This window comes from Phocoena sinus, chromosome 14 (assembly GCF_008692025.1).
Source record: "Phocoena sinus isolate mPhoSin1 chromosome 14, mPhoSin1.pri, whole genome shotgun sequence".
In the NCBI taxonomy this organism is placed as follows: Eukaryota; Metazoa; Chordata; class Mammalia; order Artiodactyla; family Phocoenidae; genus Phocoena; species Phocoena sinus.
The window spans coordinates 13,752,330-13,775,335 of NC_045776.1; the positions used below are offsets into that span (position 1 = coordinate 13,752,330).

At 43.5% G+C, this 23,006-nt stretch overlaps 1 long non-coding RNA gene across 2 annotated transcripts; it reads left to right on the forward strand.

Moving 5' to 3' along the window:
• The first annotated feature begins 5,328 nt into the window (after positions 1-5,328).
• On the forward strand, positions 5,329-14,806 carry LOC116739065. Of its 2 annotated transcripts, XR_004345449.1 has the most exons (5): positions 5,329-5,657; positions 6,435-6,668; positions 11,200-11,305; positions 14,000-14,121; positions 14,769-14,806. It is a non-coding gene; the product is annotated as an uncharacterized LOC116739065 (long non-coding RNA). The 2 variants fall into 2 exon arrangements; XR_004345448.1 differs by lacking the exon at positions 6,435-6,668.
• Positions 14,807-23,006: the final 8,200 nt, after the last annotated feature.

Genomic DNA, 23,006 nt, shown 5'->3' on the forward strand with positions numbered 1-23,006 from the left:
AGGAATGGAAGCATATGTACATAAAGGCTTGTACACAAATGATCGTAGCTGTTTTATTTGAAATAGTCAAAAACTGAAAAGAATCCGGATGTCCATCTGCAGGTAAGTAGATATTAGATTGTGCTATATCCAGGCAATTCTGTCCAAGTTCTAAACCCTAGGACCTGTGAATGTGACTGAGATAATAGAAAATATATATTGGTCTCTGCCCTGGCTCCTGGCACAAAGCTCCTAACAACTTCGTTATTTCCTAACTGATAAGAGCACTGGGGATGGGGGTAGCGGGGGGAGGGATAAATTAGGAGTTTCGGATTAACAGGTACATACTACTATATATAAAATAAGCAACAAGGACCTATTGTATTGCACAGGGAACTATATTCAATGTCTTGTAATAACCTATAATGGAAGAAACTGAAAAAATATATAACATATATATGCCTGAATCATTTTGCTGTACACAAAAAAGGAAAAGAAAAAAAATAAATAAAGAATTTGGTCTAATATTTGGTCTTTGACCATATTCTTGACACAAAGTTCTGAAATCCCTGGGAATTTCCTGGGTGACAGAAATATTTTTTGTTCTAATGAGGTGACCCTGAGTGGGCTCCTGGATGGGGGCTGGTCACCAGAAAAACCAAGCCATGATCAAAAGCCCGGAATTTTTAGCCCCACCTCTCAACCTCCAGAGAGGGGAGAGGGGCTGGAAATGGAGTGAATGGTCAATCATAACCACACGATGAAGCCTCCATAAAAATCCTCAATGTATGAGGTTCACAGAGCTTCCAGGTTGGTGAACACGTGGAGGTGCTGGGAGGGTGGTGGCTTGGAGAGGGTGTGAAAGCTCCATACCCCTTCCCATATACCTTGCCCTATGCATCTCTTCCATCTGAATGTTCATCTGTATCCTTTACCATATCCTTTCATAATAAACTGACAAAGGGTAAGTAAACTGTCTTCCTGAGTTCTGTGAGCCACTCTAGCAACTTAATCAAAACAGAAGAGAGGGTCATAGGAGTCTTCTTTTCTTGTTTATATATTTTTGGCTGTGTTGGGTCTTCGTTACTGCACGCGGGCTTTCTCTAGTTGCGGTGAGCAGGGGCTTCTCCTCTCTTGTTGCAGAACATGGGCTCTAGGCACACGGGCTTCAGTAGTTGTGGCACTCGGACTCTAGAGCGCAGGCTCAGTAGTTGTGGTGCATGGGCCTAGCTGCTTCGTGGCATGTAGGATCTTCCTGGAACAGGGATCAAACCCATGTCCCCTGCAGTGGCAGGCAGACTCCTATCCACTGCGCCACCAGGGAAGCCCCATAGAAGCCTTTGATTTATAGCCCTTTGGTCAGAGCACAGGTGGTAATCTGGACCTATGATTGGCATCTGAAGTGGGCGGGGGAACGTGGTCTTGTAGGACTGACCCGTAACCTGTGGGATCCAGGTAGAAAGTGTCAGAATTGGACACCCAGCTGGTGTTGTGGAGGATCGCTTGTTGTGAGGAAAAGTCCCCATACATCTGGTGTCAGAAAGGAGAAACAGGAGGAGAACTGGGTTTTTCTCTCTTCAGTGACCTTATTTGGATACAGGGTCTTTGCAGATGTAATTAAGTTAAGGATCTCAGGATGACATCACCCTGGATTTAGTGTGTCCTTATAACAGAAAAGACAGAGAGACAGAGATGCACAGGGAAGGAGGCCATGTGAAGATGGAGGCAGAAATTGGAGTGATGCTCCCACAAGCCAAGGAACTCTAGGAGCCTCCAGATGCTGGACACGGCAAGGGAAGATTTTCCCCTTGAACTTTCAGAGGGATTGAGGTCTCAGTGACACCTTGATTTCAGACTCCTGGTCTCCAGAACTGTGAGAGAAGAAGTTTCTGTTGTTTAAAGCCAACCAGTTTGTGGGAATTTGTTGCTGCAGACCTAGAAAACCAATAAGTTATATGATTCCATTTATATAAAGAAAATGCAAACTACTCTGTAGAGATAGAAAACAGATCAGTGACTGCCTGGGCCTAGGGATGGAGGGAGGGATGGACTGAATAGGGACCAAGGATGGGCTTCCCTGGTGGCGCAGTGGTTGAGAGTCTGCTTGCCGATGCAGGGGACGCGGGTTCGTGCCCCGGTCCGGGAAGATCCCACATGCCGCGGAGTGGCAGGGTCCGTGGGCCCGTGAGCCATGGCCGCTGAGCCTGCGTGTCCGGAGCCTGTGCTCCGCAACGAGAGAGGCCACAACAGTGAGAGGCCCGCGTACCGCAAAAAAAAAAAAAAAAAAAAAAGGGGGCCAAGGAAACTTTTGGGGTTGATGGAGGTGTTCTGTATTCACTTTGCAGTAATGGTTTCACAGGTGAATACACTCATCAAATTGTACACTTTATTTTAATTAATTTTTATTGGACTATATTTGCTTTACAATGTTGTGTTAGTTTCTACTATACAGCAAGTGAATCAGCTATATATATACATATATCCCCTCTTTTTTGGATTTCCTTCCCATTTAGGTCACCACAGAGCACCGAGTAGAATTCCCTGTGCTATACAGTAGGTTCTCATTAGTTATCTATTTTATACATAGTATCAATACTGTATATATGTCAATCCCAATCTCCCAGTTCATCCCAGCCCCCCTTGGCATCCATACATCAAAATGTACATTTTAAAATGGGTGCATTTTATTGCACATAAATTATCTCTCTCTTTTTTTTTAAAGCAGTGGTTATTTCCTAAACCCAGATGATCTCTGGAAGTAGAGAGGATGGCTGTGAGACTACCTGTGGGTTCAAGTTTTCCTCCATCAACCCTCTCCCTAGAGAAACATAATGGTGTCATTGCCAGTCTGAGAGTCAGACTGTAGTTGCCTGGTAGCTGCCTGGGCTTCATATTCTGTAAGGATGTTAAGTGACAGTAAGGAAAGTGGTTTGAGGGAATTCCCTGGGGGTCCAGTGGTTAGGACTCCACACTTCCATTGCAGGGGCGTGGGTTCGATCCCTGGTGGGAGAGCTAAGATCCACAAGCCCCATGTTGCAGCCAAAAAAGACAGGAAAGAAACAAAAGGAAAGTGGTTTTGTTAGAGTATTCAGTTTTATGTTTTTCTTTTACTTTCCGAAGTTCAAAGTCAAGGTTGGAACATTTTTTTAAATAAAGAAAAAAGAGCTGTGAATTAATTCATATCAGTCCCGCTAGTTTCCCCAAATAGAACGACACTGTTTAGTGCAATTGTCTTACTGTGTGTATGTGTGTGTGTGTGTGTTTGTGTGTGTGTACACATGTCTGAGAATTTGCAACACTTCACTGAGGAAGAGCATTTAGACTCTGCTGGGTAAGGTGACCTATCATTCGATACTTGGAAATTTCCCAAGAGGACCCTTCCTGCTACGTCCATACCCTCCACTCTGGGCTTCTTACAGTGGACGGTTTGCAGTTCCTCAAACCTACCAAAGGATGTGATTCAGAAGATCTGGAATCTGAATTTTTAACAAGTTTCCTGGTTCTGAGGTAGCAAGTTCACGCACTGTGCCTTGAAAAACAATGACCTTGGGAGAATGAAATGAGCATTCCCTAGCTTTGTTCTTGGGATTTAGGAATTTCACCAGGAGCTGTGTCATGTTTCCATTATCTGGAACTCAGTGAGTCCTTTCAATCTGCTGACTCAAGTCTTTCTTCAGACTGGAAGTTTTTTTCTCTACAACTTATTTAATTATTAACTCTCTTCTCTCTGTTCCTTCTTTTCAGTCTAGACCTCCTCTTCTTCACATGCAAGGTCTTCTGGATCTTCTTTTGTCCTATGATTTCTATCTTTCTGTATTTTATCTGTGTGACAACATATTTCTTCTAGGCCTCTGAAGTTATTCTTGATTGGGACCGTTCACTTTTACAAATTATCTATTAAATGACTGAGTATAAAATTAAGTGAAATTTTTTAGTTTTTGAATTAAAATTCATACTGTATATTTTGGGTTTTACAAAGTCTCTTTCTTGCCTAATTAGATCTCTTTGAGGACTCTAGTTCCTGTTCAGCTGAAGTTCTCATCTGCCTCTTCCATCAGGTCTCTTTCGTTTGGTACTGCCTGTTACAGCTGTTCACTTTTGTCTTCCTCCTCTGGTTACTAAACACTCTCATCTTCCTTTCCCTGCTCAGGGCTCCTCTAGTCTTAGAAATCAGGGCAAGCTCTTAGGGTTTCTCAAGCAGTGTGAACCGTACCACCCTTCCACCTCCTTGAAATTCTCCATTGAGAAGCTCTGACTAAGGATACGATTAGACCATGTGAAGCAGCAAAGGAAAAGAGCAGAAGTTTAGGCTCTTGCTTCATTGTGGAATGTCATCTTTTGGGTATCAGACTCTTTGGAATATCTATATATAACTTTCGAATATATACATGTATCTTCCTTATTTTTTGTAATTCTATGTCCCTTCTATATATACAACTCAACACAATATGTTATATCTCTGTCTCTATCCATTTCTTTTTCCTAATTCTATGCTGGGCCTGGGACTCCCTCTACTTGGGAGGACACTTCTGCCCTAAAAATCCTCACGGAGGTATCCAGGAAAAGGATACGTGAAGGATGAATGGTGCTTAGGCCTTCATATTATCTAAGCGGAAAGAGCCTTCTTTCCCACCCATGGTCCCAAGCAGCTCGTCAGACTGGGAGCCAGCTGTGGATTTATGGCCAAAACCTTGGCCAATAATAGCATGCAACTGTTGGCATGTCTCTTCTGTTCATGCCCTTCAGGAACTTGGGCTGCAGCTGGGTAAGATTCAAAGACCCTGACGCGTCTTCTATTTGTGTTCCACTAGGCCGCTCTAGCCAGTCCAAGCAGGGTTTCCTCATCGTTTTCAAAAGAACTCCTCTCCAAATTTCTTTTAGTCTTTCACTAACCAAGCAACTCAAAGAAGTGTTTTGGGAAAGGGACATTTCCAGTACCCAGCTCCCAACTCTACAGCTCAGGTTCTCACCACAGCGGACAGCAGTAGAATAAATAAACAGAAGAAAAATACTCAAAGCTGGGAACTAGCTCCCTGTAAGAGGGTAGAGTGAGTCTGATTAAGTCCAGGTAGGAATCAGGTTTCACTCAGTCTCATTACACAGCTCAGGGCAGGCTTGGTGAAGCCCTTAATGAACGGCTCTAGCTACTAATTGTTGACCTGATTTTTGCATGAACCACAGATGTGTTTCCAACATCTGACCCATCTAATCAACGTGTAAACCTGGAGGCTGAGTCAGCAATTACATAAGGAAAACAGCAGGGTCCTCTTTTGAGCTATATTAAGGTTTTCAGGTCAGAGTAAGAGTTTTACCTTTTTAGTTACAGCAAATGCTTGCCTCCTGCTCAATTCCTTGCCAGCTTAGAGAGAGAACTTCTGCCCCAGGGCTTTCTGAGTGTTAACATCCTAAGGAGATGCCCTTTCTACAGCTACTTTTTCGTGGTTCAGCAGCTGCTTCATTTGCCTAGATCCCTGAAATTCTGGGAGCTGGCAGGTCCTGGAAAGATGAATAGTAACTATGCTGACAACAGGAGCCTCCTGAATCCACAGACTCACCAATGAGAGGAAGGGGAAAATTGTCTCTCTTTAATTAAGATAAGTCTTTCTCATGTTTACAGGGAACTTTTCAAGATCCTTATATATCAAGGTATCTTGTGAGCTTCACACTAGTCCTGTCAGGTAAGTAGGGAAAGTAATAGTCCCATTTCATAGATGAGAAAACTGAGGCTTACGGACTTGCCTGAACTCATGTTGCTTCTTAGAAGCAAAACTGGGAGTATAATCCAGTCCCTTGGTTCTTAGTTTCTACCTATTGGAGGTCTGGCAAATTGCCTAAGTCTGTTGGGGGATCCCTTCCTAATTTTTTTCTCTCTCTGCTGGCTACGGAGGATTATTAACCAGTAGTACCAGTATGGGATGCTGTCAAATTTCCTTCCTTAAGGTGCCAGGAATAAAATCCCTTTCGTCTGTGACCAGAAAGGCATAATGGTTTGAAAGCTGTGTGAAACAAGCTCGTAGGCCCGTCCTATTCCGGGTTTAGTTGCCTTACTTTCCTAGGAGCAATGTGATGGCAGCCAAGTGTCTGACATGTTTGCATTCTCAGAGTGCTGGCTGGGCTTCAGTGGGAGGCACACAACACTCTGAAACCCCCTCCAGACCGTGAATGCTTGTTGCCCTGGAGACTGCCCTTCTTCTAGATATTAGCATCCCTGGCATCAATTTCTGTGGTTCACCTTCTCCAGGTAGCTCCTGGCTAGTTTTTTAGAATTTCTTCATTGGCTCAACTCCAGCACGGGTTTTACATAGATGGAAACGCGGACTCAAACTCACGTTTCTCTGCTGACCTTTTCTAAGTCAAATGGTGAATTTCACAAAATGTCATCCATGCCTCTGAATCTCTTCGGTCCCTTTGGTGGAAGTATGACCATTAAGGAAAATAACCTTTTGCTTCCCCAGCTGCCGACACGTAACTCCAAGCTGACCAGACAGTCTGATTTGTATCTGTCACTGAAAGGCAAAACAGCTGAGTGTGGACTCCTATGGACAGAGTTCATGTTTTAATCCTTTGACTCTGCCTGGCTGGAGGCTGCCACCCTTCCCGAGGCACTCCGTGGATGCTTCACCCAATGGAGAGAGGGGAAGTGGATTCTCCCCAGAGGACAAAGATCTTGGGCAGCCACATTGAACCTGGTACTGGCACTTCACTGAGCCCATTCTCAAAGCAGAAAGAAACTTCATAGGTGGGATTTAGAGGTCTGGGTGAAGGTAGAGCAACTTCAGCCTGCAGCTGTGGACCATTTCAGGTGGCGTGTGGAGTTTTGTCACATGTATACATAACACTTCAGTCCTATACACAGTACAGACTTTGTAAAGAAGTTGGGATTTAATTAGTATAGCATGCTTACAGGTACTCAGAGTTGACTCTGCAGGTGTGTTCTTCCATTTTCTCTACCCCTAGCCCAAGACTTATAAGGTTGATGAGCGACGACTCATGGCTTTAAGCACGTGGTCTGTGCATGGACAGCTCAAGATTCATCTCCATCACTGTCTTGGACAAGTCATTAGAATTTCTTGGTTCTCCATTTCCTTTTCTGTAAAATGGAAATGTCCCTTGGGGTGCTAATAGTCTCCATCTGTGCTATTCCCCAAAGGATGAAATGTGCTACTGTCTTACTCCAAGATATGACCTACAACTTTGTATCTTTTTTAAAAAAGATTTATTTATTATTTATTTATTTATTTAATTTCTTTTTGGTTGCGTCAGGTCTTAGTTGTGGCAGGCATGGGGGATCTTTCGTTGTGGCACGTGGGCTTCTCTCTTGTTGTGGCATGCGGGTCTTCTCTTCTCTAGTTGGGGCGTGCAGGCTCCAGGGTGCGTGGGCTCTCTAGTTGTGGCGCACGGGTTCCAGAGTACGTGGGCTCTGTAATTTGCGGCATGCAGGCTCTCTAGTTGAGGTCTGTGAGCTCAGTAGTTGTGGTGCGCGGAGCTTAGTTGCCCCGCGGCCTGTGGAATCTTAGTTCCCTGACCAGGGATCGAACCCTCATCCCCTGCATTGCAAGGTGCATTCTTTACCACTGGACCACCAGGGAAGTCCCTCCAACTTTGTATTTCAATAGGCAGTTTCTCGAGTGGATTGCATTAAAACTGGCAACCTTGTAGGACCAAAAACAGCTCTGCAAAAAAAAAAAAAGAAAAAATTCTTTTATAATTTTCTTCCTGACTTATATTTGAAAAAAAATGCCAGGGCTGAGATGGTACTAAAAAAAATGGTCAGGGAAAATTCACTGAACTTTTCCCCTTTACCCTGTGCTTATTTTCATGTCTTAGTGAGTTTCAATGTACAACTAAGTTGTTAATGTTTTCTGTTTAATAAACAGAACATCTGTAACCTCTGCTCTTGATGTTCTCAACCAGCTTGGCTCTTGGCTAACAGGGAACTAGTTTGAACTGCAGAACTCAAGGTCACTTTCACCATTCTTTCATTTACGTTCTCCCTATAATTCACTGTGTTAATGCTTTCTCTGAAAACACCCTCCCTTAAATATATCACTTCTTTCTCCTTTGGGGCCAGGACAAATAATAGAGCTCACACCATACGGAATCCTGTGCTGGATTAGCACAAAGATTCATATTTGGGGAGCTGTGTTGCTGGGGCTCAAAGAGTGACATTCATTTATACCTTCAAAACTAATCCTCCAAGCACTGATAAATTAGTCACTGTACACGGCTGGCTGCTGAATGACCTACTTTGGCTTCTAGACTTGAGAACTGCAGGAGTCTTAGTGTAACTTGGGCCTTCCTCTGAGCTTCAGTAGGGCCTGGGCTGCACGGGGAATGTGCTGGTTCTGAAATCTACCTAACAGGGACATCTCAAGGAGCAAGAGAAAGCTGGCTATCAGTGAAGCTCCTGCTTTTCCCAGAGAGCATACTTCGCACAGTTATCCCTGTTTAGTCAATAACACTTGAAGGAGGATACACAAGCGATTGTGAGTTCATAGCTGTCACTCTTCTCTTTCTATAGTTGGCACTTTCTGTCCCCAAACTTCCCACCTCCCCATCTTCACTGTCACTCGGAAGGGGTTGTCACCTTTTTACTCACTCTATAGTTTTCTTCTGAAGTGGTTTTGTTAGATAATTTATTTTTATTTTTTTTCTTTTACATTAATCTGTTTTCAGTTTTATCCTGTGAGTTAAAAACTCCGAGGAATTAGTAATAAGTGTTGAATCCCTTTTCTAAAGGTCTTCCTTCATGTGATTTTTCCAGAGTCTTCAGGTTTCCATACTGGTTTGCCTGAAGCAATTTATCAATATCAATACCCTCACTTCCTTTCCTTCCATGTAAGCAGACACATTATTGATTATTTTCCCTAAACAGAAAACTGTGGTAGGAAATTTTAGAAAGATCTACAAGAAAGTAATTTGCTGGTGACTTCAACTGATACTTTAGGTAGGAAATGTAAATGGACAAGAAATAGTTAAGCTGTAAAAGAATATAAACAACAAAACCACAGCTCACTGGTTTCTGTGGATGGAAAGAAGTGGTGGAAAAGGGAGAGTAATGATGTGACAATGCAAGAAGTAAACATAGGCTGAAGGTCTTGGACTAAGCAGGAGAGAAACTTTAATGTGGCCTAGAACCTAAATGAACTCTTCCTAACCTTGGTTTCTTCTCTACTATCAATGAGTTTATGCAAAATTGCAGACAGCCAGTGAGAGTTTTTGGAGACTTTGATCCTTGATATGCAATCTAAAGATTGAAAGATTATCTTTTCACTCCAATTAAATCTCCTCTAACCTTATATTGTGTGCTTGCAAGGTGAGTAGGTAAGATCTAACCTGCTGGGTGAAATAGATTCCCAGGAAGAGTGGGAGAGGTCACGTCCTCCCAAGGGGAAACCTCTCTGGCTGTGATTTGCATAAGGAGTTACTGAAACAACAGCTACCTCTTTATATAGGTGAGGGGAGACAGATAGTGAAACACGTCGACAGTATTTTTTTCTGAGATACGGATGTTGATGTGAGTAGCCCTAAGAACAATTTCAATCTACTAGGTTAACAGGAGGGTCCACAGTTAAAAGCATAATCTGTTGTCAGTATTACATCAGTACTGCAAAGTAGGCAATCGTAGGCACAAAATCATACTAGGACCGGAGCCCTATGTAACACATGGGTCTAAGCATTTACATGAGATATTTTTCCTTGGGGAGGATGTGCACAAGCTTCCAAGGGTTCTTCACTTTCTCCTCTCTTTTCTTCCTTTTGGTCTCAAGAACATTATCTCTAAATAGTTCTATGACATTAGGGACCTTGAAGATATTCTGTGCAACCAGTTCACTTTGAGGAAATGGACGCCTCAGAGGGTTAAGTCACACCCTCAAGGTCATGCAGCTAATTAGTAGCACAGAAACACTTCTGCCTCTCTTATGCCGAGCAGGGCACTTTCTACCCCGAAGAGCAATCCTTCTTGGCTTTGATTTGCTTTCCTTTTGCACTTGCTGCAGTCTGCATGCTGCAAAGTGGAAGTGAAAAAGAACCATTCTCTTACATGAAATATTTCTTCATTTTGGGGAAAGATGGAGAGAGCCTGGAGCAGTAGATGAAGCAGTCCCTCCCACAGTGGTGTGATTGGAGGGGGCCCCACAATTACCATGTGTATCAGTTTCCTATGGCTCTGTAACAAATTGCTACAAAGCTGATGCCTTGAAATGACTGAGATCTATTCTCTCACAGTTCAGGAAGCTGGAAGTCTGAAATCAAAGTTCTAGGGGAGAATCCTTCCTTGCCTCTTCCTAGCTTCTGGTGGCTGCCAGCAATCCTTGGAGTTCCCTGGTTTGTAGCTGCATCCTTCCAACCTCTGCTTCCATGGCACATGGCGTTCACCCTGTGTGTCTCTGTGTGTACTTTTCTGTCTCTTCTAAGGACACTTTCATTGAATTTAGGGCCCACTCAAATCCAGTATGATCTCATTTCAATCCCTACCTTGATTACATCTGCAAAGACCCTATTTCCAAAAGAGATTACATTCTGAGGTTTTGGGTGGACGTGAATTTTGGAGGGACACTATTCAACCCGCTACATCATTTATTCTGAAATAATAGCTAGTAGCTAGATACTAAATCAGAAGCATCATATAAAAGTGAGGAGATAATTTTTTTCTGTTTATGAAACCTTGGGATGGTCCATTGCAAACCTGAAATTCTGAAGTTAAAACTCCCTAGCAAAAGGCTAGAAGATAATATTAAGCACTCAATAAAGTTTTAAGGAATAATATATTTTTAGTGTGTTTTGCTGTGCCGGGCATTGCATTCAGTGATTTACTTGGACCATTTCATCGAATCCTTTCAAAATCCCCAGGAGGCTTGTACCATCCTGGTCCCCACTCTACAGGTTAGGAAACTGAGGTTCAGCAAGCCTGAGAGCGCTGGCCAGTCTTACACTGCTGAGCTCTTAGCCCCTATATTGGCTGCAGGACTCCTCACTTCTGTGTGTCTCCCTGTAACCCATAGAGAAGTGGACCTGTGACTACTAGATGTTAAAAATTATCAGCAGTAGGCTGATGACTTGGGATGGGGATATTGAGGTAAGAACTGATCTTTGGAAGCAGACTGCTTGAGTTCAAATCCCTGATCAACCACTTAATAGCTCTGTGTTAGTTTCTTCTTGCTACTGTAAAAAATTACAGAAACTTAGTGGCTTAAACAACACTAGTTTATCTTACAGTTCTGGAGTTCTGGCAAACTGGGACCTGGGAAAACAAAGGGCTTTACAACTCTACTGAGAGCATTTCCTCTTGTGCCTAAAAGCATTCTGGAGATTTTATGAAAAGGTAAGTGAAGCATCTAAGCCGAGAGACTCTTTCCTGGAGTAAAGGTTGGGAACAATTGAATGCAGGCAAAATCAAAGGACACGGTGAGGCCTCCAAGTAATATTCCAGATTGAAGTTTTACCTTTGAGAATATTGGAAGCCTGAGAGCACTGAGTCTCTGACTTCTGTAACTGGAGCAGAAATAGGTTCTGGGTACATGGGCTCCATTGATCCAAACAGCTCACAGTAGAACAGCACCCACCGGTGCATTTATTTAGATACAGAAACTGACTCGGAACTAAGAGGATCTGCCCACCCCAAAACCCCCTCCCGCCATTGCCATCACCCCGGGTGAGTTCCATTTATCCGTAAGTGACATGCATAGTGTGATTTATGCAGGAGAAACTTCAGTCCCAAAGTCTCACCTGATTCTCCATCTCCTCACTATGTGCTCCTTTGGGTTAAGTCTTCCAGCCTCCAGGGGAGCCGTGCTAAACAGCAAATGACAGAGTAACACTATTGGGCTCTATGGGAAACTTTAAAGATCACTTCTTTCAATATCACCATTTTATTGAGGAGGAAACTGAAGAACTTGAGGATTTAGGGCCAACTACAAGATTACAGGGGTCAGTCACCATACAAGACCACCCTGTACTTCTGACTCCAGCTGCAAATTCAGGGGGTTCCCAAACCACCCTCAGGTTTGATAATTTGCTAGAGAGACTCACAGAACTCACTGAAAGCTATTATACTCATGGTTATGGCTTATTACAGAGAAAGGATACAGATAAGATATAAGATTTAATGGAAGAGACACTCAGGGCAGAGCCTAGGAGTGTTTCACAGGCAAAGTGTCTGTTGTTCTCTTTCCATGGAGTCAGGACACATCAGTCTCCTGGTATCAATGGGTGATGATACACGTGGAGTATTGCCAACCAGGGAAGCTCACCCAAGTCTTGGGGCTCAGAGTTTTTGTTGGGGCTCCATTACATAGGTATGATTGATTGATAACCCAGGTGGTGGACCTCAGTTTTCAGTCTTCAGCCCCCTCTGGGCCTGACCCAAATCTCCCACCCTAAATCACATCATTGGCCTTTCTGGGATGACCAGTCCTCACTTAAACAAAAACACTCCTATAGGGATTACCTCCTAGAAGCCAAGGCCAAAGTCCAGACCTCTTTGGGGGCAAGGTTGAATTCTATACTACATTATTCCAAGGAGTTAAATGACTCAATCAAAGTCACATGGCTTAGCCAAAATATTTAAATTATTAAAACTCAGTAAATCTTCATAGTCTTTAATGATCAGTACAGCAATATAGCATAGTGGTTAAAGAGTTTGGATTCTGGAATTAGACTCCTGGGTCAGGCTACAGCTCTGCATTTACTACTGCGTGACCTTGGGCAAGTTCCCACCGTCTTTGTCCCTCAGTTTCCTCATTTATAAAATGGGGATAACAATAAAACCTAACATAGAATCAATACCTGCAAAACACTTAAAACGGTATGTAGCACATAGTAAGCACATAGTAAGTCCTTGACTATTTTATTCTTTAATGTTATTAAGCAGAAAAAATATGCAAGTAAATCAGAAAGTAAGATTTCTCCATAATCATACTGCCCTCCCACCTAACTGATAGGTATCTATCTGGGTATCTGTATTTCCAAACCTCTTCTATTCATAAACAACAATAAACAAATTATATTACATAGTCTACAAGTTCATTTTTAACTAAGATTTTAATCAACAACTTATTACTTTTAAGTCAATGAGAATTTTTGAAATGATGTAATTCTTGAATGAATGTGGAAAAGCTAAGCAACAAAATGACTACCTTTTTTTGGTTGCACAAGCATTTAACTCGTGAGCAGTTGAAAACCACCTGGGTTAGAGAGGCAAAAAAATTCCTTTTGACTTGTGTGAAGTCATACCACCAAATGTTTGGCCCCCACACAGTTCTGCTCCTGCTATCCAATTCTTCCATCACAGAGGAGAATAGTATTTGTCAGGAAATGTTGCTTTCTGAATGTCGAGGAAGAAAAATAACCTTGTGGAAATTTCTGCTCACCTCAGTGGCAAATTTCCAGTTTTCTGGTTGTGAAGCTGCAAAATATTGTTTTTAGCTGTTATGACTAGAACTGAAAAAGGGTATGTAAGAAAAGAGAGAGAGAGACGATTAAAGTTTAATCAAGGGGAAATGTGACCAAGTTCGTGCCAGGTACTAGGCACCGGACTGGTCAATTGGAGGGAAACAAAGTCAAAGAAGGCATCTTGTTAGGTGGCGTGGGTCCCCCAGCCTAGCAGGACACAAATGCACAAGGCAGGACAAATGATGTGCTAAGTAGGGGTTCAACCCCAGGATTCGGGGCTGTGATAGAGGCAGCATTTCATTCTGACTGGGCTACATAAAAGTGAAGACACTTGGGTTCTGCCTTTAAAGATTCCTGGGGGCACCCTGGAGGGAGAGGGCACCTGCTCGATTAAGATGAAAGTATGATACCGCAGGTGTCTCCAAGATCAGTTATGCAAGAAAGCACTGCTGAATCAAGGCTGGCGAGACACGTGGTCGCCCTCTGTGGGAAGCGACCCAGTCATAGGAGTTTTCCTTCTCACCCATAAGAGAGAAATTAATGTGTACCTTTTGCGGGGAGGTGGGTGGAAGCATCCTGAAATATACTCTGACAAAAACGACTCTTTCCTCTCCATCCATTTCAGATAGAGAGCTGATTGGTTAAACGAATGATATCAGGAGTTTACAGAAGTACTTCTTACCTTTCAACAGACTTTGGGGTCATCAGCATGATTTGTACTCAGAGCAACCTTGTGGGAAAATTACGGTGGGTGACATTAAACCCAGTGAGGGCAGGGAGGCCCAAAGTCATGACTGTGTTTATAGCACTCTTAGTGTTCTTTATACTTCAGCTCGTAAGCACTCAGCTTTCTGGTTTTCTTTTTTTTTTGCGGTACGCGGGCCTCTCACTGTTGTGGCCCCTCCCGTTGTGGAGCACAGGCTCCGGACGCGCAGGTCCAGCGGCCATGGCTCACGGGCCCAGCCGCTCCACGGCATGTGGGATCTTCCCGGACTGGGGCACGAACCCGCGTCCCCTGCATCAGCAGACGGACTCTCAACCACTGCGCCACCAGGGAAGCCCTGGTTTTCTTTTTTCTTTCTTTTTTCTTTTTTTAATGGGCAGGAGTCCAAATCACAAAGCACACTGGCACCATTAACATTCTAAGAGGCTTAAGTTTTTAATTTTCTTTTCCATTTCACTGGAACATTTTAGAAAGTTGTGCTGCTTTTTATTGCATTGAATTCTGAACATATCCTACCACTTTGATCCTAACCCCTGCAGAGCCTGGGCAGGGCTTGACTTTCAGGGAATGGGTAAAGGTAATGGGAGTACAGCAGGTTAAGAATGTTCCAGCAAGCAAAAGTGGGTAAAAGACTCCTGCCTCGTGGATAAGGATCTGCTTGCCAATGCAGGGGACATGGATTCGAGCCCTGGTCCGGGAAGATCCCACATGCCATGGAGCAACTAAGCCTGTGCGCCACAACTACTGAGCCTGCACTCTAGAGCCCGCGAGCCACAACTACTGAAGCCCACATGCCTAGAGCCTGTGCTCCAAAACCAGAGAAGCCACCACAATGAGAAGCCTGTGCACCGCAATGAAGAGTAGCCCCTGCTCGCTGCAACTAAAGAAAGCTTGCATGCAGCAATGAAGACCCAACGCAGCCAAAAATAAATAAATAAATAAATAAAATTTTTAAAAAAGACTCCTGCCTCGTGACATCCCATTATGTGAAGGAGACAGCAGACGATGGATTTGGATTATTGGATTCCAACAGCCCAAGTGCTCATAGTCTACCTAACACGCCCTCTGCAGGTAAAGATACTTTCTCCCTTCTGTCCCCCAAAGCATCATCAAAGGGCAGCCCCCTCCCTTGCCGGACAGCTAAATTGTATTCGGCTGTGGTCGCTGCATTCCATGACTAACACTGATGGTTTCAATCTGCTGAATTGCCATCTGAGTGTCGTCCTCATTAGATTTCAGGAGGAACAGTTAGTGGCTCCATTCAACTTCCCTAACTTATTTTAGTCTCCCCCTTAAGCAACTGTTTAATTGGCTTACTTCCCCTGAGACCAAACATTTTCCTGTGGTGGGAGCAGAGAAAATTAATAGCTTCTGGAATATAGAACGATTGGGCCAGGATGTTGGAAGAGAATCTCCCTTTGCTAAGTTTCTTCTTGGAAGGGAATCTTTGTTTATCACCTTTAATGGGCCTGAGTCCTGCATCCTAAACATGGCCTGAAGTTACCTCTGCTGATGTCCAAGTCTATCAATTAAAGAGGTGAAAAGCAAATGAGCAACAAAGCCAACCTTTAACGAAAGTGAGATCTAGGGTGCTAGGCGAGCCACACAAGTTCAAGCAAAAATAGCCTATTGTTCCTGACAAAGCCCAGAAAACACACAAATCAACACCGTGCAGCTACTTCTCAGTAGCAATGTCTTTGTCCCTGTCATCAAATCGCCTGCTCTTTTGAGTTTACAAACATGAGGAATGTGCACAAAAGGGATTTTTCACCCATGAATTGTGATGGCATTTCTCCTTTAAAGTCTATGTTGTGAGTAGTATACCAAACAGTTAGAGTCTGCAGAATTTCTATTTTAAATAAAAATTCTTGGTTTTGGGTTTTCCTGCACCAGTTAACAACTTGTTAAATATTGTCTCCTCTGCCAGGAAAATCATTATCTTGGTGGTTAAGGCTCAGAACTGCTCATCCCAGCCTCTTCTTTTCTCCTTTTCAAGTCAACCATGCACATTAATTTATTCAAATGTTCAACATGTATTTAGCGACTCTCTCTATGTCATTTGAGAACCTGAGAAAGTCCAGGGTGACTGATAAGAGTAAGTAGGAGTTACACAGCCGTGCAAGGACTCGGGAGTACCGCTAATTGAAGAGTTAAAGCAGGGCAGTGCAGTGAGATGAGGTCAGGTTGAAAAGGATCATTCTAGCTATTGAATGAGAATCGATTTGAGGAAAAGGTGTTTGCCACAAAAATGGAGTGACAGAGGGAGGAGGGCGAGAGATTCAAGTTCTGTCTTGATGGGAGAATTGACAGGACCTATTGATCGATTGAACGGGAATTGGGGAGAGGGAAGTAGAAAAATGACTCTTTTCCCTCCGATTTATGCCCTGATTGCTCAGTTAATTTCACTTTAGGTGACCTTTCTCCTCTGACTGTGTAACTTGACTCATTCCCAGGCAGAAGTGAGCTGAGCTAGTTCTTCTGTTCTGCTCTAGAACATTGGGAGAGGCAGATCAACTCCACAGATTTCTCTGGCAGAATAATTATCTGGAGGGTTTTTTTTTTTTTTTTTTTTTTTTTGCGGTACGCAGGCCTCTCACTGTTGTGGCCTTTGCCGTTGCAGAGCACAGGCTCCGGATGCGCAGGCTCAGCGGCCATGGCTCACGGGCCCAGCTGCTCCGCGGCATGTGGTATCTTCCTGGACCGGGGCACGAACCCGTGTCCCCTGCATCGGCAGGCGGACTCTCAACCACTGCGCCACCAGGGAAGCCCTGGAGGGTTTTTTTTTTTAATTCAAGATATTATATAAACAATAAAATAATTTGGAAGTGACCGAAGCCACACTCTGTAACGTTGATTCTTTACAGGTTTTATATGATGAACTACTAGAAATACAAAATGAGTTCGGTTATAAATATCAATTCCTCTTCATGAAAGAATTGGCTTGAACTCTTTATTAGTTATCAACAAGGAAAGCGTACTGGCTTGGAATTTGTTTCTCCTCCAGGTCTGGAGATATCTTTATCTGTTTGGTTGGTGGCACCATATTGGCTTGCCCCAGGACATCTGGGGAGGAGTATACATTTCTCGGTTTTTGGCCTCTCAGGAGTGATTCTTTTCTCTCCACTTGGGTAAAGAATGTCAAGTACACTTTGAACAATGGGTGTTTGTCAATTGACTTTCACAGGAGGCTTTGTTTCTCTTCAAAATGCTTTTAAGATTTCATTGTATTTTTATTAGTAAATAATCATAATTAATAACAAATATAATAGGTGCTATGTATCAAATACCAGGATACTCTGCTTATGGGGGCATCATTGTGCTTCATCCAGAGTCAGGGGGTTGGTGAGTGGCGAGGACAGAATCTGAACCCGAGCGGAGCTGGTTTCAAAGCCCTAGAGCTCTTTTTTTTCTGTTTGTTTCTTTAATTTACTTTTTATTGAAGTAGAGTTGAATTACAATGTTGTGTTAATTACTGCTGTACGGCAAAGTGACTCACTTATACATATATATGCATTCTTTTTCATATTCTTTTCCATTATGGTTTCTCACAGGATATTGACTACAGTTCTCTGTGCTATACAGTAGAACCTTGTGTTTATCCATTCTATATATACCAGTTTGCATCTGCTAATCCCAAATTCCCACTCTTACCCTCTCCCACCTCCCTCCCCCTTGGCAACCACCAGTCTATTCTCTATGACCCTGATTTTGTTTCTGTTTCCTAGATAGGTTCATTTGTGTCATATTTTAGATTCCACATATAAGTGATATCGTACAGTATTTTTCTTTTTCTGACTGACTTCACTTAGCATGATAATCTCTAGTGGCATCCATGGTGCTGCAAATGGCATTATCTCATTCTTTTTTTTATAAAACCCTAGCTCTTGGCCATTGCCTCAGTGGCTGAGGGAGGCTCCGGGTAACCTGAGTCCTCTAGGCTGAAGTTTTCTGTGGTGGCCATTCTCCGCCATGATCTGTGATCACCATGAGCTTTGGCAAGTGGAGCGACATTTTAAACCACCTGAGGAGGAAACAGCAACTTCCTCCTTGGCACCTCAACTGAATTTAACCTCTTCTGGGTCTAACATCCTATATATTACCACACATCCTCTTTGATTTTATTTTTCTTTTTAGTTTTCCTCAGTTACATTAAAAAAGAAATCCTTTTTTCCCCACTTTGTCTTACTCATTCCTTCTCCAAGCCGAAAAAGAGAACTGAGGCATCATGGCTGATAAAAGAGTGAGTGATACAGTTTTATAAAAAAAAAAAAAATGTCTGTTCTAGACTTCGTTCTGCCATATTGCTGATTGTTTTCTAATTTCTAGTTTATGGATATTATCTTAGATAAACCATTAACTGCTTCTTCACGTCAAAGCACAGTGGCTGGTACAAAGTAGATACACGATCTACATTAATTGGTGTACGCTGAATCTAAGTAAGGAGGGGTTAAGCATTCATTCACTCAGTAAACGTGTATTGAAGGCCCTCTTTGTGCCCTGCATCGTACCAGGGGCTGGGATGCAAAGATAATGCTGAGATTTAGAACATCCAGGGTCATCTGACTTGGATTCAAATCTTGTTCTGCTCCACTCTAATTGTGAAACTTGGAGAATTACTTTGTCTCCCCAAGCTTCAGATTTTTCATGCAACAATTAGGGCTAATCATAGAACTGTTAGGGGGATTGAACGAGGGTGCATATAAAGCCCTTAGCACAGTCCTGGCACATTGTAGGCCCTCATACGTGTTTCCTGGTAGTATCAAAGAATCGAAGATCAAGGGGAGATTAATTACACCACCAATGTAATTTATTTCAACAAGCACACATACACATCCATGCATGGGGTATAGTGATTTTGAACGTTGGGGAGAAGAAGGATGAATGTATCTAAAATTATATTTAAAAAACTAAACAATACATCTTCCATATAACACAGACTGTGGGAAGTAAAACTCAGCAATGTCTTTGCTTTTGCAAATATGCAGAGGAGAGCAAGGATTTCCAGAGTGGAAGCGGGAGAGGGTCGCGGGCAGTATAAGACAATATTTGGAGATTAAAATTTCCGTTTTTCAGAAGGGAATAAGCAAACTTGAACCAAAGGCTCTGGATGTCCCTTGATGTTTCCATAATATATGAATTTATAAAACAAGGACAGATTTCAGTTTTGATATAAATTTAGACAGTGCTGCAGTCCAACGTTAACTGGATTTTCCTAGTGAAGACAGACATGGCCCAGTGATGCGTGGACAGAGGTGCAGTCTGGTTGGGGCCAGGCTTGGGATCCGGCCACCGTGGCAGCTTTGCTGCTTGGTGGTAGCCCCACAGCTGGTGTCGGGGTGAGGTTTGTGTGCAGTCCAGGGCAGAGTATCTGGAGGATACAAAGAGCGTGGTCCAGAGTCCTGAGCACTCAGCATGGGAGGAGTAGGAGGGCCTGACTCCAGAGATCAGGACGTTCCAACAGGAAGGCAGATCATGACAGCAGGGAATCCAGTGGAGGTGGTACTCAAAGTCCAGCAAAATTGGCAGCTGACAGAGAAGGGCATCTACACGGAGCAAGACCCTAATCATAGGGCTCAGAGAAGGGCGACGGCCAGAGCAAGGTAAGTCTTGTTTATAGACCTTGAACTCCAGTCTCTCTGAAACTCAGGTCTATGTGGCCACAGCGCAAAACCTGTCAAGGCCACTTAGAAGGACCCAAACACCTCTATTTAAGAGCTTCTTAGACTGAAGGTGGGACAGGGCCTGTAGGTAAGTGTCACCTGTCAGTTGCTGGGAGAAATAGAGCACTACAGAGGCTGGGAAACAGCAGAATTCCTTCTAGAATCTGCACAATTTCTACTCTTATCTTCCTATTTTCTAGTTAGTTTTCATTGGTACTAGTACACCATATTGCTTTACTTAGTAAAAAACAAAAAATCCAGTACATACTATTAAAACTACATCCTGCGTCTCCTAACCGTGTGATCCAAAATGTCCCGGGCAGACCCAAGCGTCAGTTGAATTTATTGCTTTCAGTACACAGAAGCCATAAAACCAACTCAACTTTTAAATAATTTTTATATGTCCTTTCCTATAAACTGACAAATTGAAGACAATCCTTTGCCCATTTTCCACTTTTTGGTTTGGAAAGCAGTCCCTGTTTTTAGGAGTCTTAAGAAAGAGCATTGTTGTTGGGATGGGAAAGTGGTCACATGAGTGACATTTTTTCTAATGAAAAATCCAAATGTTAAACAGCCACCCTGGAAGTTCCTTCCAGGCAAGATCTATTTGGAATACATCATAGCGTGATATACAGAACCTTCTGTAAAATGGTGTTCAATCAATGTTGCACGTGGTTAAAGCAAGGGAGGCTCTTCAAACAATGCCTCCCCCAAAACTGGAGCCACTGAGCCCGGGAGAGATACTTTATCCTTGAAACCAAAACACAACTGGACCACCCTGCCCAAGGCAGGGCCACTGGCCTTAGACATTTGGCTTTTCATGCTTTTCTAGTTGAAGTACCCCTCTTCCTTTGAACAGCGTGCCCTGTTGTGAGACTGGAGGTTCCCCTTCATATCTTGAAGTATTTGCCCAGCCACATCTCCACCAGAGGCAAGCGTCAGCTATTGAAATGTGACTGGGGACTTCCCTGGCGGTCAAGTGGTTCGGACTCCTCGCTTCCACTGCAGGGAGTACGGGTTCGATCCCTGCTGGAGGAACTAAGATCCCTCATGGCCTGCAGCGTGGCCAAAAAAAGAAAAAAAAAAGAAATGTGACCAAGTCAATGTACCACCTCTCTCCTCCCCCAGCCCAGCCCCTCAGCACGTCCTCTCTGCCCATATTCCCTGCTCAGTGAATGTCATAACTGTCTCCCTAGGTGTCCAAGTCAGACATCCCAGAGTCACCCTGCTTCAAGGACAAATTTGTGCTTCTGTAGAAAACTTTGCATTGTCAAGGGGACACTCCTCTGAGTATTCTGATTCCTCAGGGACTATTGTACAACTCCGTAAATGGTGCATAACCACCAGAATGTAAAATAATTCTTAGCTCTAGATGGGCCCATGGTGTCCTATCTCGTGGAGGTTCAGAATCCCCTCCCCCACTGCGGAGGAAGCTAGCTCTGCCTCCGTGTGTACATTCATTTCAATATTCCTCCTCCATAGATGTGTCTGTTTTTCAATTTCTCCCTTGAACCAGTTATAACATCTGCCTGCTTCCTTCTTTATGAGTGGAATAAAATCTTTAGCATGTGTTCATTTTATATCCTATGAGTCATGATTTTACCTTTTATTTTTTAAAAAAACATCTTTTAGCACTGTCTTTTTCTCACTCGCATCCTTTTCATCCTTCACTTTTTTCACTCCGTTGTCTTCTTTCTAAATGTCTCTAGAATGTGTCTCCTTCCCTGCAACCCCCCTGCTGCTACCCCAGTTCGGGGTTGCTGTCATTTTTCACAGTGATAACTGTAACAGCCTCCTAGTGGACACATGTCTCCGACCTTGGGCCCCTCCCAACCACTCCCCACATTCTATTCTACACACTGTAGCTCCTTAAACTAAAATTCCAATCCATTTATCCATTTCCTGCTTAAAACTCCTCAAAGGCTAGGGGCTTCCCTGGTGGCGCAGTGGTTGAGAGTCCGCCTGCCGATGCAGGGGACACGGGTTCATGCCCCGGTCTGGGAAGATCCCACATGCCGCGGAGCAGCTGGGCCCGTGAGCCATGGCCGCTGAGCCTGCGCGTCCGGAGCCTGTGCTCCGCAACGGGAGAGACCGCAGCAGTAAGAGGCCCACGTACCGCAAAAAAATAAATAAAAAAAAAAAAAAAAAAAAAACTCCTCAAAGGCTTTGCATCACCTTAGCCCACAGGTCATGTTAAGAAACTGGGCCTTTGGGACTTCCCTGGTGGCACAGTGGTTAGGAATCTGTCTGCCAGTGCAGGGGACACGGTTTTGAGTCCTGGTCTGGGAAGATCCCGCATGCTGTGGAGCAGCTAAGTCTGTGCCCCACAACTACTGAGCCTGCACTCTAGAGCCCAAGAGCCACAACTACTGAGCCCTCGTGCCACAACTACTGAAGCCTGCACACCTAGAGCCTGTGCTCTGCAACAAGAAAAGTCACCATGATGAGAAGCCCATGCACTGCAACGAAGAGTAGATCCCGCTCACTGCAACTAGAGAAAGCCCGCGTGCAGCAACAAAGACACAACACAGCCAAAAATAAATACATAAATAAATAAATAAATAATAAAAAAAGAAACCAGGCCTTTGAGACACACTGTGAGCTGGCCCGATTCACATTTCTACCTCTCACACACTTTCCTTTTCAACCTGAAGGTCAATCACTATTACTTTTATTACCTTTTAATACCTGGCTGACTTCAGGTCTTCTCTCGTGCTCTTTCTTCTGCCAGCCTCTATTCCTCATCGGCTTTCACCAGGCGAACTCCTAGGTACCCTTCATGTCTCAGCTTAGATGTGTAGTGGAAGAAAAAACATTTTTCCCTCTATCCTCCTAGTTTCAATGTCTAGGGCCTGGGAATCAAACTGAAATAAGACAGATTAGAGAAAAACAATTTTAATTACGTATGTTGCATGGAGTTTGATAGAGAAAATGGGGTTCAAGGGTCAGATGATTGGGGTTTATATACCACGTTAAACTAAACAAAGGAAAGGGGGTTTGGGGCTTCTGGGTTGGGGGGCAAGGTAGAGAGAGAGGAGAGGAGGAAATGCGGGGTAAAAAAGGATCTTCTTGTTATGCACATAAGAGGTGTCTCCTGAGTAGCTCTCCTCCCTGTACAGAGACGTCTTTACAAATGGAAATTTACATTATGAATGTGAATTTCCTTTTCTAAAGGGGAAATTTATCCCTTATTTTTAGGCAGCTGCAGAGGTAAAGGGCTTTTCCTACATCTGCTGGCTCTCAGTTGC